This window comes from Rhinolophus sinicus, chromosome 7 (assembly GCF_057876585.1).
Source record: "Rhinolophus sinicus isolate RSI-liver-muscle chromosome 7, RSI-T2T, whole genome shotgun sequence".
NCBI classification, from domain to species: Eukaryota; Metazoa; Chordata; class Mammalia; order Chiroptera; family Rhinolophidae; genus Rhinolophus; species Rhinolophus sinicus.
In genome coordinates, this window is record NC_142507.1 from 27866549 (window position 1) to 27887738 (window position 21190).

Here is a 21190-nt window from a genome sequence, read left to right on the forward strand (position 1 = left end):
TGCTCCAGAGCCAGGTGTGCGAGTGCTTTGTGCATTATTCCACCTCTGTGGCCTCGGTTTCCTCTCCTGCAACTGTTTTTAAATTTTAAACTTTTTTTGAATTTTAAACATACTCTACTTTGAGTCAAGGAGAGTGCTTTGGGTTGAATTGTATGCCCCAAAATTCAAATGTTGAAGCCCTAACTCTGAATGTGACTGTATTTGGAGACAGAGCTGTTAGGAGGTAATTGAGGTTAAATGAAGTTATAAATGTCAGGTCCTAACCTGATAGGATTGGTGGCCCTGTGAGAAGAGGAATAGAGGGAGATCTTGCCTCTACATGCATGGAGGAAAGGCCATGTGAGGATACAGTGAGAAGGCAGCTATCTGCAAGCCAGGAAGAGAGCCATCGCCAGAAATTCAATTGACCAACACCTTAATCTTGGACTTCCAAACCTCCAGAACTGAGAAATAAATGTCTGTTGTTTAAGCTACCTAGTCTGTGGTGTTTTGTTATAGCAGTCTGAGCTGACTAATAGAGTGAGGTTTAACTGAGAACTTTAGGCAAAGCTCCCACCTCAAAGTAGGTGTTCTATAAAAGTTAGCTTTCTTTCCCAAAACACAATTTTGTGAGTGTGATTTAACTTGGCTTTGATAAATCAAGATCATGTAATGCCTTAGAATGCTATTCTGAATAAAAAATCTCCATATACTATGAAAGAAACTATAGAATGTGTTGGAGATACTGGTGGTTGGACTCTCTGAGAAAACAAATTTCTCTTTGTTTTACCAATAAAATCCCATTCTGCTTTTCTGCTATAGAGAAAGAGGTGTAATTCTATTAAGTCAAAGATATTTTTCAATTAGAATAAAATTTACATTTTCTTAAACAAGAATCCTAGAGGCAGATGTCTATCTACCTTCTTCCTAGTGAATGTTCTCAACATCAATAGTCTTTTTATAAAGTTATTGTTAAAAGAGTTATCAGTGTGTTGCACCTCCAAGGGCTGGCCAAAGGAACAGTGTGAAATGGCCAAAGTTTGCCCTTTGTCCTTAGCCAGCTCAGAGTTGCTCCTTTCAGGCACTCCATCTCCTTGGCCCCTCTCCTCCTTCCCTCTGGCACCTAATCTTATGAAAACAATGTGACAAATTAACCAAAATTAAGAAATCACTGATATTTAAAGAGTTTGGCACTTCCATATGGGGAGCTTCCACTTTCATAAGCAATACATCCTTAAGAAAAATAAAAACCTGATGACATCACAGAAATGGCAGCATGAGGTGAGCCTCTTGAAATCTGAAATCTCCCTGGCAATTTACAACAAATTGAACAGCGATAATTCCACAAAGGACTCGCCACCTCTCACAACAGACCCTGCCCCATCCCCCACCTACCTGGGCAGATCGTTACAGGAGTAAACAGAGCCACTGAAACACATAGGCTCTGAAACTGGTGAAGGAAGAGCTTCAAAATTTCACAAGCTCTCCACATTCACCCCAAAGAAACCATGCCCTGAGACCCAGGTGACCTGCACACAGAGGAGAAGGCCACCTACCAGAGAATCACCCCATTGTGTGAGAAGGTGGAACACTGCAAAGAAAATGTAACACTACATCATGAGAGAGAATAAAAGGCTGCAGCAGGAGAGAAAATAAAACCCTACACCATCATCTTCTGGAAAGAAAAAGAAAGACATCTTCCTATCAACCTGTTGCAGAACCCACTCCTGTAGATGCTTAGGAAGAGAAATAATAATTCATTAATTGCTATGAATAACCAAGGTAACAAGGCAGTTCAGAAAGAAAATAGAAAGTCTCCAGAAAATGAACTTAAAGACATGGAAATACATGACTGTAGGGAAGATGTTGAGGAAAGTTTGTCTTCATTGGTTGATGTGAGCTTTTGTCTATTAGCTTTTATTTGTTCCTGTATGTGAGGTGATTTCTGAGCTGTGATCAGGGGTTGAGTAAATTCCGCCCCAAGCAGGGGAGATATGGGATGAGGTTCCTTTTCTGTCCTCCTTTGGTCCCATTCGCCTGAGCAGGGAAGACATGAGATGAGGTTTTCTGTTTGGTCTCATTCTCTGGAGTAGGGGAGATATGAGATGATGTTTGTTCTTCTGTCCGTGTTGTGAGGTGATGGTTAACTTAGGGTTAAAGAAATTCTTGATCAGGGGTTGAGAAAATTCCCTCTTTGTTCTGTTTCACCCACATTAGCAGATGAAGTGAAAAATTAGCTAAGTTATATCAGGGCGACATGACAGGCATGTTGCCAGGTTTTGGAAGACCCTGGGCTGATGGTCCCAAGCAAGAACAGTAGATATTGCTTGCCCAGATGAACTGGCCCTTTGGCCGGATGGACAACACTCATATCAGTAACTGCCGGACACTCCCAGAACTGGCCATTCCTTGAGAGGGGGAGGCAGGAACGTAAAACTTGGCTCTGGGGTGCATCTAAAGAGATATATAAGACGGACCTCAGGTGGATTGATATGGATTGATTTCTGTTTCAAGAGATTGCTATTCAGAAGATTTGCTATTTCAGGATTGGATTGTTTCAGAGCAAGAGATTGGAACTTGCCTCAATAGACAGTAGAGACTTCTTTTATTGGTGAATTGTCATCATTCTAGCATCTTTGGGAACTTTTATGTAACTTGCAGCTTGCAATATCAGAAGACTTCCTAATTTCCAACAACTACAACAACAACAATGCCAACAGCAGCAGCATCTTGGAAACTAGAAAGCAGTGGTGTGGGAGACCCCTGAGTTTCTCTCAGCAACAGACCTGGCAAGGTTTTGATTTATGACTTTTCCAGTGCTGTTCCCCACCCTGGTTTGGTGAGCTTTTGGCATCTACTGTAATAGTTACTATCCTATAGAGCAGGGGTGTCCAAACTGCGGTCCATGGGCCAACTACAACCCGCAATCCATTTTTTATTGGCCCACAGCAAATTCCAAAAATATATTTAGTTTACTTAAATAAACCAGGTGAGGCAATATGTACTTCATCTCAAGTGAATGGCCCAGCTGTTTGTGTATTTTCCCACATATAGCCCTTGGTAAAAAACATTGAAGAAAGTGTGGACACCCCTGCTATAGAGCTTATTACTGCTTTTGGATACTACTTACTGATATTATTTGTGTATTTAGCCAAGTCATTTTTGATCAATAGTAAACATATGTTGGGATCTCTTAAACTTATGTGTACTCCTTTGACATGACATTGTTATCAATGTATATACTTTAGTCTTAACTACCTTTACTTTCTGTCATTAGCATATTCTATTAATTGCATTTGTCTTTTGCTATTGCACATTGCTAAATAAATTGATTAGATATTACTAAATAAATTCATTAGCCCACTCTAGCATGTGTTCCCCCCTCCTCCTTCTTTTCCCTGCTTGTCATTACAGTAACTTAAATGACGGAGAATTCAAGATTGCAGATCTTAAAAAACTCAATGATTTGCAATAAAACACAGACAGGCAGTTTAATGAACTCAGAAACACAATCAAAGAATAAAATAAACATTTTACTAAAAAGATTGAAATTTAAAAATAGAACCAAATATAATTTCTGGAGATTAAGAACTCAATAAAAGAAATGACAAATGAAATAGCCAGCTTAGGTAATAGAGCTCATGAGATAAAGGAAAGTATCAGTGACATCAAAGATAGAAATCTGGAAAGGACATAGGTGAAAGAAAAGAGAGATTTGAGAATTAAAAGAATTGAAAGAACTCTTCAAGAACTTTCTAACTCCATCAGAAAGAGCAATATAAGAATAATGGGCACACCAGAAGGAGAAGAAACAGAGAAGTGAACAGAGAATATATTCAAACCAATAGTCAATGAAAACTTCCCAAACTTGTGGAAAGAACTGGATCCTTGAATCCAAACAGCAAACACAACACCTAATTACCTCAACCCCAACAGACCTTCTCCAAGACATACTGTATTGAAGCTGTCAAAATTTAACAGCAAAAAAAGAATTCTGAAGGCAGCCAGGGAAGATGGTAACCTACAAAGAAAAGACCATTAGATTATCATCAGAATTCTCAGCACAGAAACCAACTCATCAAAAACTCTACAAGCCAGGAAGGAGTGGAATAAAATATTCAAACTACTTATATAGAGAAATTAAGAGCCAAGAATAATATATCCAGCAGAGATATCCTTTAGATATGAAGGCGGAATAAAGATATTTCCAGACATAGCGAAGGTGAGGGAATTTTCTAACACATGACCTGCACTACAAGAAATACTGAAGGAGGCTATTTGACCTGAAACAAAAAAGGAAAAAAATACAAAACCTTGAGTAGTATTATGAACAGACAGAGGCAAGAAATGACAACCCCTACACCAAATAAGACACTATATACTTAAAAATAACATACAGGGTAAAGAAGAAAAAAAAAAAAGAGGAAACAGGCAACTTTTTATTGCAGCACAGAACCCAACTCACAGCATAAATTGGGATAATTAGTGACAACAAAAACTTAAAAAGGGAGAGTAAAAGTCTTAAACTGCCAAAGTAAATGGAGAATGTAAGCATGCTGAAAAAAAATGGAATACTCTAAATATGAAACTTTTTTAACACAAACTTAATGTTACCACTCAAAAGAAATCCAGAACTGAAATACATAATGTAATAAAAGAAGAAACAGAGGGAAAAATCAGAGAATAGCACCACACTGAAATAATAGACAAAAACAAAAAGGCAATGAAACAAAGAAAACACAGACTTAACAGAAAACCAAAGATAGAATGATAAGAACTCCTCATATATCAATAATCACCCTAAGTGAAAATGGACTGACCTCAACAATAGAAAGGCACAAAGTAGCAGATTGGATCAAAAAACTAAACCCAACCATATGCTGCCTCCAAGAGACACATCTCAGCTACAGGAACAAATATAGGCTCAAAATGAATGGCTGGAAATTGACACTCCAAGCAAATGCTATTTAGAGAAAAACAGGTGTAGCTATACTGCTTTCAGATGAACCAGACTTCAGAATAAAAAAGGTAATAAGAGACAAAGATGAACATTTCATAATGATCAAGGGGATTACAAGACAAGAAGACATAATAGTCATCAATATTTATGCCCCCTATCAGGGAGCCCTAAAATATACCAAGGAACTACTAACAGAACTGAAGGGAGAAGTTGACCAAAACACAATTTTAGTAGTGGACCTAAATACATAATTGACAGCTTTGGATAGATCATCCAAACAGAAAATAAATAGAGAAATATTAGCCCTAAATGACACATTAGATGAAATGGATATAATAGAGCACTTCATCTTAAAACATGAGACTTACATTCTTTTCTAGTGTACAAGGAACATTATCAAGGATAGACCATATATTGGGACATAAAACAAGCCTCAGAAAATTTAAAAAGATTGAAATCATACCAAGCATATTCTCTGATTACAGGATTTGAAAGTGGATATCAACTGCATAGAGAAAGCAGAAAAACCACAAATATGTGGAGATTAAACAACATGGTTTTAAAGAACAACTGGGTCAAAAAAGATAGAAGAGGAGAGATCAAAAATACATACAAAACAAATGAGAATGAAAATACATCCTCCCAAAATTTTTGGGAGGCAGTGTAAGCATTTTAAAGAGGGAAATTTATATCATTACAAAACTATCTCAAGAAACAAGGAAAATCCCAGATAAACAACCTCATGTTATACACTAAAGAACTATAAAAAGAGGAACAAATGAAACTCAAAGTCAGGAGAAGGAAGGAAATAATAAAAATCAGAGCAGAACTAAATGAAATAGAGAACAAAAAGACCATAGGAAAAAATAAATGAAACAAAGAGCTGGATCTTTCAAAAGATTTAAAAAATTGACAAACCCTCGGTTAAACCCTTGGTTAAAAAGAGAAAAGACACAAATAAATGAAATCAGAAATGAAAGAGGGGAAGTTACCATGGACACCACAGAAATACAAAGGATCATCCAAGAATACTATGAAGGATTGTATGGCACCAAATTCAATAGGCTACCCTGTTTCCCAGAAAATAAGACTTAGCAGGACAATCAGCTGTAATGCATCTTTTGTAGCAAAAATTAATATAAGACTCAGTATTATATATTATATTATGTTATATTGTATTGTATCATATTGTATTATATTATATTATATTATATTATATTACCCGGTCCTATATTATACTAAAATAAGATTGGGTCTCATATTAATTTTTGCTACAAAGATGCATTAGAGCTAATTGTTGAGCTTGGTCTGATTTTTGGGGAAACACTGTAGAAGAAATGGAAATGTTCCTAGAAACATATAGCCTTCCAAGGCTGAATCACAAAGAACTGGAAAATCTAAATAGCTGGATAAACAGTAAGGAAATTGAACCAGTCATCCAAAACCTTCCGGAAAGCAAATTCCAGGACCAGATTGCTTCACTAGTGAATTCTATCAAATATTCATAGATGATCTAATACCTGTCCTACTCAAACTACTTCAAAAAATTCAAGAAGAGACAATACTCCCTAACTCATTTTATGAGGCCAACATTACCCTGATTCCAAATCCTGGTAAGGATAACATAAAAAAAGAAAAGTACAGACCAATATTTCTGATGAATACAGATGCAAAAATTCTAAACAAAATTCTAGCAAATTGAAAGCAACAATGCATTAAAAAGATTATAGGGCCTGCCCGGTGGCTCAGGCGGTTAGAGCTCCACGCTCCAAACTCCGAAGGCTGCCAGTTCGATTCCCACATGGGCCAGTGGGCTCTCAAACACAAGGTTGCCAGTTCAATTCCTCGAGTCCCACAAGGGATGGTTGGCTCCGCCCACTACAACTAAAATTGAACACAGCACCTTGAGCTGAGCTGCCACTAAGCTCCCGGATGGCTCAGTTGGTTGGAATGCATCCTCTCAACCACAAGGTTGCCGGTTCGACTCCCGCAAGGGATGGGGGGCAGCCCCCCCTGCAACTAGCAACGGCAACTGGACCTGGAGCTGAGCTGAACCCTCCAAAACTAAGACTGAAAGGACAACAACTTGAAGGTGAACGGCACCCTCCACAACTAAGATTGAAAGGACAACAATTTGACTTGGAAAAAAAGTCCTATAAGTACAAACTGATCCCCAACAAATTCTTGTTTAAAAAAAAAAAAAAAAAAAAAAAAACAGATTATACATAACGACCAAGTGGGGTTGATCCCAGGGTACAAGGACGTTTCCACATATGCAAATCCATCAGTGTGATACACCACATAAACAAAATAAAGAACAAAAATCATATGATTATGAGATTAACGTCATCAAAATGGCGGCGTGAGGTGAGCCTCTGTAAAGCTCCCCTGGAATTTACAACTAACCTAACAACAATAACTCCACAAAGGACTCCCTGCACGGCACACAGGCAAAACGAAGATGCCCACTACTGAATTCACCTAAAGGTGGGCGAATCAGGCGAGTGGGGGAGGAGGGAAGGGAGAAGTGCGGAGACGGAGACGCGTGGGCACAGGATGGAGACCTAGCTCAGTGCTCCAAGCGCACTGCATCCCAGAACTACTGCAACTGCAGGAGAGGGAAGAACTCGGACTGTTACGGCTCCATTTATGGGCCACAGGGCTGAGGGGGCAGCATATAACACGGCTGAACCCAATGCTCATGGCAGAGACCTCGGAGAAAAGACTGAAGGAAGAAGGCTGAAAACGATGGTTTGAGCCCTCACTGCCAAGCAGAGAATGGAAACCTTAGGCACTGAAACTAGCTACCCCCTCCCTACACTCCTAGACCTCGCCCCACCCCCACCTGCCCAGTGCTAGAAGCGGAACAGTGGCAGTGTCAGAACAAAAGAATAGAATATTTGCTGTTCTGAGAACTGTGGACTGCAGACACTCATTTGCAGCCCAACTAGATCCGGAAAAGGGGAGGGAGCTGTGGAAGCAGGACCGGCTGTGGTGGTGGTCACCAACATTACTCTGGGCCACCTCTCACAACTCACCCCGCCCATGGCCCCACCTATCTGGGCAGATACCTGCAGGAGTAAACAGAACTGCTGAAACATACGGGCTCTGAATCTAGTGCAGGAAGAGCTTTTGAAATTCAAAAGCTCTCAGCATACCCACTGGGACCCTGGGCCCTGTGACCAAGGCGAATTATTAACAGAGGAGAAGCCCGTCTCCCAGGGATTCCCCCCATTGTGTGAGAAGCTGGAATAGTGCAGAGAAACTATAGCAAAACCGTGTGAGAGAGAAAAAAAGGCTGCAGTCTGAGAAAAAATAAAATATTCTACCAAAAAGTACTGGAAAACAAAAGAAAGACTTCTTCCTATCAAACTGTTGCAGAAGCCACTCCTGTAGATGTCTAGGAAGAAAATAATAAATCAGTAATTGCCATGAATAACCAAAGCAAAAAGACAGCTCAGAAAGAACGTGAAAAGTCTCCAGAAAACGAACTTGAAGATATGGAAATATGTGACTTAAATGACAGAGAATTCAAGATTGCAGTTCTGAAAAACTCAACGAGATGCAAGACAACACAGAAAGGCAGTTTAATGAACTCAGAAACACAATCAAAGAACAGCATGAGCATTTTACGAAAGAGATTGAAATATTAAAAAACAACCAAATAGAATTTCTAGAGATTAAGTGCTGAATGGAAGGAACTGTTTTTTGTACACCTGAAACTTATAATTAAGAAAGAAAAAAAAAGAATGAAATAACCAGCTTACGTAGTAGAGTTGACCAGATGAAGGAAAGTGTCAGTCACATCGAAGATAGAAACATGGAAATTACACAGATGGAAGAAGAAACAGACTTGAGACTTAAAAGAAATGAAAGAAATCTACAAGAACTTTCTGACTCCATCAGAAAGAGCAATATAAGAATAATGGGCATACCAGAAGGAGAAGAAAGAGAGAAGGGAACAGAGAATATATTCAAACAAATTGTTGATGAAAACTTCCCAAACTTGTGGACAGAACTGGACCCTCGAATCCAAGAAGCAAATAGAACACCTAGTTACCTCAATCCCAACAGGCCTTCTCCAAGGCACATTGTATTGAAGCTGTCTAAAATCAACGACAAAGAAAGAATCCTCAAGACAGCCAGGGAAAGAAGACGGTAACCTACAAAGGAAAGCCCATTAGAATATCATCAGATTTTTCAGGAGAAACTTACAAGCCAGGAGGGAGTGGAACCAAATATTCAAACTATTGAAAGAGAGAAATTATGAGCCAAGAATAATATACCCAGCAAAGATATCCTTTAAATATGAAGGACGAATAAAGACCTTTCCAGAATAGAGAACCTGAGGGAATTTTCTAATACACGACCTGCACTACAAGAAATGCTAAAGGAGGCTATTTGACCACCATCAACAGGGACAATTTGTGGCAACCAAAATATAAAAAGGGGGAGAGTAAAGGCCTAAATGCAATATGGGTATGGAGAAAGTAAGTATGCTGAAGAAAATGGATACTCTAAATATGAAACGTTCTTTTACATAAACTTAAGGGTAACCACTCAAAAAAATCCAGAACTGAAATATATATTGTAATAAAAGGAGAAACAGAAGGAAACATCATAGAATACCACACAGAAATAATAGACAACAACAAAAAGGGAAAGAAACAATGGAGACACAGCCTTATCAGAAAACTAAAGATAAAATGACAGGAAATCCTCACATATCAATAATCACCCTAAATGTAAATGGACTGAACTCACCAATAAAAAGGCACAGAGTAGCAGATTGGATTAAAAAAACTAAACCCAACCATATGCTGTCTCCAAGAGACATAGCTCAGCTACAAGGACAAGCATAGACTCAAAGTGAAAGGGTGGAAATTGACACTCCAAGCAAATGGTACCCAGAGAAAATCAGGTGTAGCCATAATGATATCAGATGAAACAGACTTCAAGGTGAAAAAGATAACAAGAGAGAAAGATGGACATTTCATAATGATAAAGGGGATTATACAACAAGAAGACATAACAGTCCTCAATATTTATGCCCCTAATCAGGGAGCACGGAACACATCAAGCAACTACTAATAGAAATAAAGGGAGAAATTGACCAAAACACAATTATACTAGGGGACTTAAATACATCATTGACAGCTATGGATATATCATCCAAACAGAAAATAAATAATGAACTAGCAGCCTTAAATGACACATTAGATGAAATGGACATAATTGACATTTATAGAACACTTCATCCTAAAACATCACTATACATTCTTTTCTAGTGTACATGTAACATTCTCAAGGATAGACCATATATTGGGACATAAAATCAGCCTCAGCAAATTTAGGAAGATTGAAATCATACCATGAATATTCTCTGATCACAAGACTTTGAAATTGAATATCAACTGCAAAAAGAAAGCAGGAAAAAAACACAAATAAATGGAGATTAAACAACATACTTTTAAAGAACTACTGGGTCAAAGAAGAAATTAGAGGAGAGATCAAAGATACATAGACACAAATGACAATGAAAATACATCCTACCAAAATTTTTGGGATGCAGCGAAAGCAGTTTTAAGAGGGAAATTTATATCATTACAGGCCTATCTCAAGAAACAAGAAAAATCGCAATAAATAACCTCATGTTACACCATAAAGAACTAGAAAAAGAAGAACAAGTGAAACTCAAGGTCAGCAGAAGAAAGGAAAGAACAAAAATCAGAGCAAAACTAAATGAAATAGAGAACAAAAAGACAAGAGAAAAAAATAATGTGACAAAGAGCTGGTTCTTTGAGAATATTAACAAAATTGACAAACCCTTAGCTAGACTCACTAAGATCAAAAGAGAGAAGACACTAATTAACAAAATCAGAAACGAAAAAGGGGAAGTTATCACGGACACCACAGAAATACAAAGGATCATCCAAGAATACTACGAAGGACTACATGCTACAAAATTCAATAACCTAGAAGAAATGGACAAGTTCTTAGAAAGATATAGCCTTCCAAGGCTGAGCCATGAAGAACTGGAAAATTTAAACAGACCAATCACCAGTAACGAAATTGAATCAGTCATCCAAAACCTTCCCAAAAGCAAAAGTCCAGGACCAGATGGCTTCACTAGTGAATTCTACCAAACCTTCAAAGAGTATCTAATACCAATCCTGCTCAAACTCTTCTAAAAAATTCAAGAAGAGACAGTACTCCCTAACTCATTTTATGAGGCCAACATTACCCTGATACCAAAACCTGGTAAGGACAGCACAAAAAAAGAAAACTACAGACCAATACCTCTGATGAATACAGATGCAAAAATCCTAAATAAAATTCTAGCAAATCGAATACAACAATGCATTAAAAAGATTATTCATCACGACCAAGTGGGGTTCATCCCGGGGCACAAGGATGGTTCAACATCCACAAATCCGTCAATGTGATACATCACATAAACAAAATAAAGGACAGAAGTAATATGATTATATCAATTGATGCAGAAAAAGCATTTTACAAGATACAACATCCATTTATGATTAAAACACTTAATAAAATAGGTATAGAAGGAAAATATCTTAACATAATAAAAGCCATATATGGCAAGCCATCTGCTAATCTCATAATTAATGGTGAAAAACTGAACACCTTTGCTCTACGTTCAGGAACACGACAGGGCTGTCCCTATCACCTCTGCTTTTCAACATAGTGTTGGAAATCCTTGCAAGAACAATCAGGCAAGAGAAACAAATAAAAGGCATCCAAATTGGGAATGAAGAAGTTAAATTATCACTCTTTGCAGATGACATGATGCTACATATAGAAAACCCTAAAGACTCCACCAAAGAGCTGTGAGAAACAATCAACGAATACAGTAAAGTTGCTGGCTACAAAATCAACTTACAAATGTCCACTGCTTTCCTATATACTAACAATGAAATCTCAGAAAAAGAAATGCAAAAAACAATTCCTTTTGCAACTGCAGCAAAAAGAATAAAATACCTAGGAATAAACTTAACCAAGGGTGTGAAAGACCTATATGCTGAAAACTATAAGACATTTTTGAAAGAAATTGAAGAAGACACAAAGAATTGGAAAGACATTCCGTGCTCATTGATTGGAAGAATCAACATAGTTAAAATAGCCATATTACCCAAAGCAATATACAGATTTTTTTTTTTTTTTTTTTTCATTTTTGGTCTAAATTTCTTTTTCTTTTTTTTTTCTTTTTTTTTTAATTAAATTTATTGGGGTGACAATTGTTAGTAAAATTACATAGATTTCAGGTGTACAATTCTGTATTACATCATCTATAAATCCCATTGTGTGTTCATCACCCAGAGTCAGTTCTTCCATCACCATATATTCGATCCCCCTTACCCTCACCTCCCCCCTACCCCCCTTACCCTCTGGCAACCACTAAACTATTGTCCGTGTCTATGAGTTTCTGTTTCTCATTTGTTTGTCTTGTTCTTTTGTTGTTTTTGGTTTATATACCACAACATGGATGGATCTTGAGAGAGTAATGCTGAGCGAAACAAGTCAGACAGAAAAAGCAGAGAACCATGTGATTTCACTGATATGTGGTATATAAAGCAATATACAGATTTAATGCAATCCCCATCAAAATCCCAATGGAATTTTTTAAAGAAATAGAACAAAAAATTATCTGATTTGTTTGGAACCACAAAAGACTCCGAATAGCCAAAGCAATACTAAGGAAAAAGAACAATAATGGAGGTATCACACTTTCTGACTTTGGCTTGTACTACAGGGCTACAATAATCAAAACAGCATGGTATTGGCAGAAAAACAGACACGTAGACCAATGGAATAGAATTGAGAACCCAGAAATAAAATCACATAAATATGGACAGATAATTTTTGACAAAGAAGTTAAAAACATACAATGGAGGAAAGACAGCCTCTTCAATAAATGGTGCTGGGAGAATGGATAGCCACGTACAAAAGAATGAAACTGGACTGCTATCTGTCACCGTATAACAAAATTAATTCAAAATGGATCAAAGACTTAAGCATAAGACCTGACACAATAAACTGCATGGAAGAAACCATAGGTACTAAACTTATGGACCTTGGGTTCAAAGAGCATTTTATGAATTTGACGACAAAGGCAATGGAAGTAAAAGCTAAAATAAACAAATGGGACTATATGAAACTTAAAAGCTTCTGCACAGCAAAAGAAACCATCGACAAAATAAAGAGGCAACCAACTGAATGGGAGAAGATTTTTGCAAATAGTGCCTCCGATAAGGGGCTAATATCCAAAATATACAAAGACCTCATGCAACTCAACAACAAAAATCCAAACAACCCAATTGAAAAATGGGCAGAGGACCTGGAGAGACATTTCTCCAAAGAGGACATACAAATGGCAAATAGACATATGAAAAAATGCTCAACATCACTAATCATCAGAAATGCAAATACAAACCGCAATGAGATATCACCTCACCCCAGTTAGAATGGCTATCATCAACAAGACAAATAGTAACAAGTGTTGGAGAGGCTGTGGAGAAAAAGGAACCCTCATACACTGTTGGTGGGAATGCAGACTGGTGCAGCTGTTATGGAAGGCAGTGTGGAGGTTCCTCAAAAAATTATGAACAGAATTACCATATGACCCACCAATCCATCTCCTGTGTATCTACCCAAAATATGAAAACATTTATCCATAACGACACATGTGCTCCAATGTTCATTGCAGGTTTGTTTACGGTGGCCAAGACATGGAAACAACTAAAATGTTCTTCGATAGATGAATGGATAAAGAAGTTGTGGTATATATACAAAATGGAATACTATTCGGCAGTAAGAAAATATGATATAGGAATATTTGTGACAACATGGATGGATCTTGAGAGTATAATGCTAACTGAAATAATTCAGACAGAATAAGCAGAGAACCATATGATTTCACTGATACGTGGTATATAAACCAAAAACAACAAAAGAACAAGACAAACAAATGAGAAACAAAAACTCAGACACAGACAATAGTTTAGTGGTTACCAGAGGGTAAGTGGAGTGGGGGGTGCAAGATGAGGGTAAGGGGGATCAAATATATGGTGATGGAAGGAGAACTGACTCTGGGTGGTGAACACACAGTGGGATTTATAGATGATGTAATACAGTATTGTACACCTGAAAACTATCTAATTTTACTAACAATTGTCACCCCAATAAATTAAAAAAAAAAATTTATATCATATGATTATATCAATAGATGCAGAAAAAGCATTTGACAAGATACAACATCCATTTATGATTAAAACACTTAATGAAATGGGTATAGAAGGAAAATACCTTAACATAATAAAGGCCATATATGACAAACCCTCAGCTAATATCATAATGGTGAAAAACTGATACCCTTTGCTTTACGTTCAGGAACATGACAGGACTGTCCCCTATCACCTCTGCTTTTTAACATAGTGTTGGAAGTCCTCGTCAGAGCAATCAGTCAAGAGAAAGAAATAAAAGGCATCTGAATTGGGAATAAAGAAGTTAAATTGTCACTTTTTGCAGATGACTTGATGCTACATACAGAAATCCCTTAGAACTCCCCCAAAAAACTATTAGAAACAGTAAATGAATACAGTAAAGTTGCCAGCTACAAAATCAAAGTACACAATGGGATTTATAGATGATGTAATACAGAATTGTACACCTGAAATCTATGTAATTTTACTAACAATTGTCACCCCAATAAATTTAATAAAAAAAAAAGAAATTAACTAATTAAAAAATATATATATATAACTTGAATTTGGGGATATTTCTAGTTATCATAATGTGATTTATCTAAATTAGAAATACCATTTTTGAACAAAAAGTGTGACTATAATGCATAAAATAAATTTTTTCCCCCTTCTTTCAAAAAAAAAAAAAAAAGTCATAGCATTCCTGTATATTAACAATGGAATTTCAGAAGAAGAAATAGAAAAAAATTCCTTCTGCAATTGCAACAAAAAGAATAAAATACCTAGGAATAAACTTAACCAAGGATGTGAAAGACCTTTATACTGAAAACTATTAGACAGTTTTAAAAGAAATTGATCTAGACACAAGAAATGGAAAGACATTTCATGTTCATGGATTGGAATAATCAACATAGTTTAAAAACGACCATATTACCCAAAGCAATATACAGATTTAATGCAATCCCCATCAAAATCCCAATGGCTTGTCTTGTTCTTTTGTTGTTTTTGGTTTATATACCACATATCAGTGAAATCACATAGTTCTCTGCTTTTTCTGTCTGACTTGTTTCGCTCAGCATTACTCTCTCAAGATCCATCCATGTTGTCACAAATGTTCCTATATCATCTTTTCTTACTGCCGAATAGTATTCCATTTTGTATATATACCACAACTTCTTTATCCATTCATCTATCGAAGGACATTTTGGTTGTTTCCATGTCTTGGCCACCGTAAACAAAGCTGCAATGAACATTGGAGCACACGTGTCTTTATCTCTAAATGTTTTCAGATTTTTTGGGTAGATACCTAGGAGAGGGATTGCTGGGTCATATGGTAATTCTATTTGTAATTTTTTGAGGAACCTCCACACTGCCTTCCATAACGGCTGCACCAGTCTGCATTCCCACCAATAGACACAGACAATAGTTTAGTGGTTGCCAGAGGGTAAGGGGGGCGGGAGATGAGGGTAAGGGGGATCGAATATATGGTGATGGAAGGAGAACTGACTCTGGGTGATGAACACACAATGGGATTTATAGATGATGTAATACAGAATTGTACACCTGAAATCTATGTAATTTTACTAACAATTGTCACCCCAATAAATTTCATAAAATAAAATTTAAAAAAAAAAATCCCAATGGCATTTTTTAAAGACATAGAACAAAAAAACACATAAGATTTGAATGGAACCACCAAAGACCCCAAATAGCCAAAGCAATCTTAAAAAGAAGAAAAAAAAAAGAACAATGCTGGAGGTATCACACTCTCTGACTTCAGCTTGTACTACAGGGCAACAATAACCAAAGCAGTATGGTATTGACAGAAAAACAGACACACAGACCAATGAAATAGAATTGAGAACCCAGAACAAACCCACATAAATATGGACAGATAATTTTTGTCAAAGAAGCCAAAAAACATACAATGGATTAAGACAGCCTCTTCAATAAAAGTTCTGAGAGAATTGGAAAGCCACGTGCAAAAGAATGAAACTGGACTGCTATCTGTCACCATGTACCAAAGTTAACTCAAAACGAATCAAAGACCTAAACATAAGACCTGAAACAATAAACATGATAGAATAAAGCATAGGTACTAAACTTATAGATCTTGGGTTCAAAGAGCATTTTATGAATTTGACTCCAAAGGCAAGGGAAATAAAAGCTAAAAGAAATGAATGGGACTATATCAAACTAAAAAGCTTCTGCATAGGAAAAGAAATGATCAAGAAAATGAAGAAGTAGTCAACCCAATGGGGCAACATTTTTGTAAACAACACCTCCCATAAGGGGCTAGCATTCAACATATATAAGGAACTCATAGAACTCAACAACGAAAAATCAATCTAACTAAAATTTGGGCAATGGTCCTGAATAGACATTTCTCCAAAAAGGACATACAGATGGCCAATAGACATATGAAAAAGTTCTCAACTTCACTAATCATCAGAGAAATGCAAATAAAAAGTACAGTGAGCTATCACCTCACCCCAGTTAGAATGGCTATCATCAACAAGACAAATACTAACAAGTGTTGGAGAGGCTGTGGAGGAAAAGAAACCCTCATACACCATTGGTGGGAATTCATATTAGTGCAGTCCCTATGGAAGGCAGTGTGGAGGTTCCTCAAAAAATTAAGAATACATTTACCATATGACCTCTCCCAAAAATCTGAAAACATTTATCTGTAAAGATATATGTGCTCCGATGTTCATTGCAGCTTTTTTTTACGATGGCCAACAAATGGAAACTACCAAAGTGTTTTTCGATGGATGATTGGATAAAGGAGATGTGGTAAACAGTGGAATACTATTCTGCCATAAGAAAAGATGAAATAGTGCCCTTTTGCACAATATGAATGGATCTTGAGATTAATATGCTAAGCGAAATAGGTCAGACAGAAAAAGTTGAGAACCATATGATTTTACTGATACGTGATATATAAAACTGAAAACAACAAAAGAACAAAACAAACAAATGAAGAAACAAAAAATCATAGACATAGACAATAGTTTAGTGGTTAACAGATGGTAGAAGGGGAGTAGAATGGTTGAGGAGAGTAAACGGGGTCAAATGTATGGTGATGGAAGGAGAAGTGCCTCTGGGTGATGAACACACAATGTGATATATAAATGATGTATTGCAGAAATGTGTACCTGAAACATATGTAACTTTGCTAACAATTGTCACCCCAATAAACTTTTTTTTTTTTTGATATTTTCACTATTTTTTTTTTAATTAAATTTATTGGGGTGACAATTGTTAGTAAAATTACATAGATTTCAGGTGTACAATTCTGTATTACATCATCTATAAATCCCATTGTGTGTTCATCACCCAGAGTCAGTTCTCCTTCCATCACCATATATTCGATCCCCCTTACCCTCATCTCCCACCCCCCACCCCCCACCCCCCGTTACCCTCTGGCAACCACTAAACTATTGTCTGTGTCTATGAGTTTCTGTTTCTCATTTGTTTGTCTTGTTCTTTTGTTGTTTTTGGTTTATTGAGAGAGTAATGCTGACCCCAATAAACTTTAATTAAAAAAATGAAAAAAAATTTTTTTAAGTTAGAAAAAGAAAAACACTCAGATTATAAGTATCAATCACCAACCTTCAATAGGAATAGCTGTAATTCAGGAGATGACATCTGATCACAGGCAACCACCTCCTCTAACAAAGCTGGTCCAGTTCTGCCAATGTTCATTACCCTTGCTCCGTCAACACTACAGATAGTTCCTCCCCATTATAAGGAAGTGATAACAAAGGCGTTTAGTAGAATGTTTTTAAACCCCTCTCCCACAGATGGGGTTTTGTCCCATTTCCCAAATAAAAGGATAGCATAGAAGCTAACAGACTCCCGATTCAGTGGCAGGCCCATATGAGAAATGTAACTTCCTTGTTTCCAGGATTGAGGCAAAAGAAACAACTTTACTGAGTCATTTTCGCCATTTCAGGTCAGCCTTATGGGTAACAGAAGTTAGTAGTTACTTTGAGAACCCTGTCTTACTGTTCTGCTCATTCTCAGAAATTCTACCTTCCCAAGATTAACCAACAGTTCTCTTGGCTAAGAGTTCTCTTTTAATAATACAGGTTATGTTTGAGGCAGAATAACTCTTTGACACTGCAATATTGCGATTTATAAGGAATATATACTTGGTCATTCAGATGACCAAAATGTATTTCTCATATATATTTGGTCTTCATTCACAGTTTCTGGCTCAGGGCTCCCAAACCCTTGGAATTTCCTAAGTATTGAGAGTGACAAAGGTGTCTTTTGTGTGATTGAAATAGCTTTTGGAAAGCACCTAAGGATGAGAGCTGGTTGCCAGTGGAACTAACCATGTGATTAGAGGGTTAGAACTTTCAGTTTTATTCCCCGACCTTAGGAAAAGGGAGAGGGACTGGAAGTTGAATCAATTGCCAATACTCAATGATTTAATCAATCATGCCTGTGTAACGAATCTTCCACAAAAATCCAAAAGGATGGGATTCAGAGAGCTTCTGAGTTGGTGAACACATGGAGTGCTGGAAGAGAGGTGCTCTGTAGAGGGCATGGAAGCCTCACTCCCTTTCCTTCCACCTTGCCCTATGTATCTCTTGCCTCTGGTTTATTTTCTGAATTATGTCCATTTATACGAAACCGGTGATCTATTAGGTAAAATGTTTACCTGAGTTTTATGAGCTGCTCTAGCAAATAATTTAAATCCAGGAGGGGTTTGGGGAACCTCTGATTTATAGCCAGTTGATCAGAAGCACAGGTAACAACTTAGGCTTGTGACTAGCATTTGAAAGGGCGAGTGGGCAGTCTTGTAGCACTGAACCCTTAAAATATGGGATCTGATGATACTTCTCTCTGGGTACATAGTGTCAGAATTGAGTTCAATTACAGAACACTGCCGGTGGCCAAGAATTACTTACTGGTGTGGGGAAACCCTCCTTCCCACATTGGAATTGGTCTCAGAACTAAAAAAGACCCCTTAATCTGCATTAATTTATTTGCCATGGCAGCTCCAATGACTTCTAGCTTGATGCCTACTATCTTGATTTAGACAGGGAGTCATGGGTCCTTGTTGGTTGAGGAAGAGGGACCTAGCAGGGCCCATAAAACAAAGAGCTGCAAAGTGGTCAGTAACACAGATGGTGCAGACAAAGGGCTAAAGGAGCACATAGAACAACGGAGGCCGGCATGTGGGAAATGTTTGAAGAGAGCCAGTTCAGCAAACATGTTCTGTGAGACATCATCTCTGCTGTCCACGTAGTTGCACAGTTTCTATTCGTGGGCAAGGAAGTGAACAGCTGACTAAGTAACTTTAACTTTCAAAGAAACAGACTTCTTTATCACTTTGATATATTAACAAATGCTGCCACAAAAGACATTTAAAACATGACTTGCCATTTTATTTTATTTTTTTGAAACCTAAACCAGGTTAATGCCTCTGTAAATAACATAAAGAAACATCACTTAATATGTGGTATTAACTACTACACGGGGTGCAGGGCTTGCCATTGTAAAAGTAAATATTTGCTTATAAAGAAAATAGTAGGATTGGTTAAACCAGTTTTTCAGGCCCAGTGAAGAAAAGAAAATTCTGATTTATTTATTCCTCTGTTCTATTCTGTTAAAATTAAATCATGCAGAAAGCAACTTTTCCGACTTGTGCATGTTTTATAAAGGTGAGGGACTCTAAGTGCTCAATTATCAAAATATGATGCCTCCTGCAACTATTCAATGTGTGTGGTATAGAAGCTAAGTTTTCCTCAGTTGCCCTCACCAACTGCATAAGGAAACCTAGGTCCAGTGTTCTCTCAGCTTCTGACCCCACAGTAACAGAAGATGGACCAGCAACACAAGGCAACCCAGAGAAGTGCTGTTCATCCTTGTAGACAACACCCACAGGATTGAAAGGAGGCCCCAGAGTGTCAGAAGAATGAATCAGATCAAAACAGCATTGCAACAGTTCTGCAAACTAAACTGATATTGAAACTAGAGCCAACAAAAGTAGGCCAGCCCCTATGGGCTAAACCTAAACAAGATAACTACCTCCTAAAACAGAAGATTCAGATAGGCTAAGAATCAGTCTCCTAATATAATAAACAAACTGCCCAGGATATAACAAAAAATCACTTATCATACCAAGAACCAAAAGAACTGTAACTTCAAAGAAAAAAGATAATTAACAGACACAGATACAGAGATGAATTAAAATTTGGAATTATTGGACAAAGATTTTAAACCAGCCATAACAAAAATATTTCAACAATCTCTTAAAACAAATGCAAAACTAGAAAATCTCAGCAAGTAAGGTTATAAAAAAAGAACAAAATGGAAATTACAGAACTGACAAACAAAATAACCAAAATACACTCCGTGACCCTAAAGACAGATCAATAGGAGTGACTCAATCTGAACAACAGAGAGAAAATAGACTTAAAAATGGAAAGAGTATCAAGAATCTGTGGGATAATAAAAGATCTAACAATCATATTATTGAGGTCCCAAATGAAGTGAAAGGAGTTTGGGACTAAAAACTTTCCAAACTTGGGTGTCTGGATGGCTCAGTTGGTTAGAACACGAGCTCTGAACAACAGGGTTGCCAGTTTGATTCCCACATGGCCCAGTAAGCTGCGCCCTCCACAACTAGATTAAAGACAATGAGCTGTCACTGAGCTGCCAGAGGGGTGGCTCAGTTGGTTAGAGCGTGAGCTCTCAACAACAAGGTTGCCAGTTCAATTACTGCATGGGATGGTGGGCTGCGTTCCCTGCAACTAAGATTGAAAATGGTGACTAGACTTGGAGCTGAGCTGTGCTCTCCACAACTGGACTGAAGGACAATGACTTGGAGCTGATGAACCCTGGATAAACACTCTGCTCCCCAATACTCTCCAATAAAATATTAAAAAAAAAAAAAAAAAAAAAAAAAAAACTTTCCAAACTTTATAAAATACATAAATCTATAAGACACAGAAAAAAATTAAGTGTGATAAACCCAAAAAAATCTGCAGCAAGACATATCATAATTGAA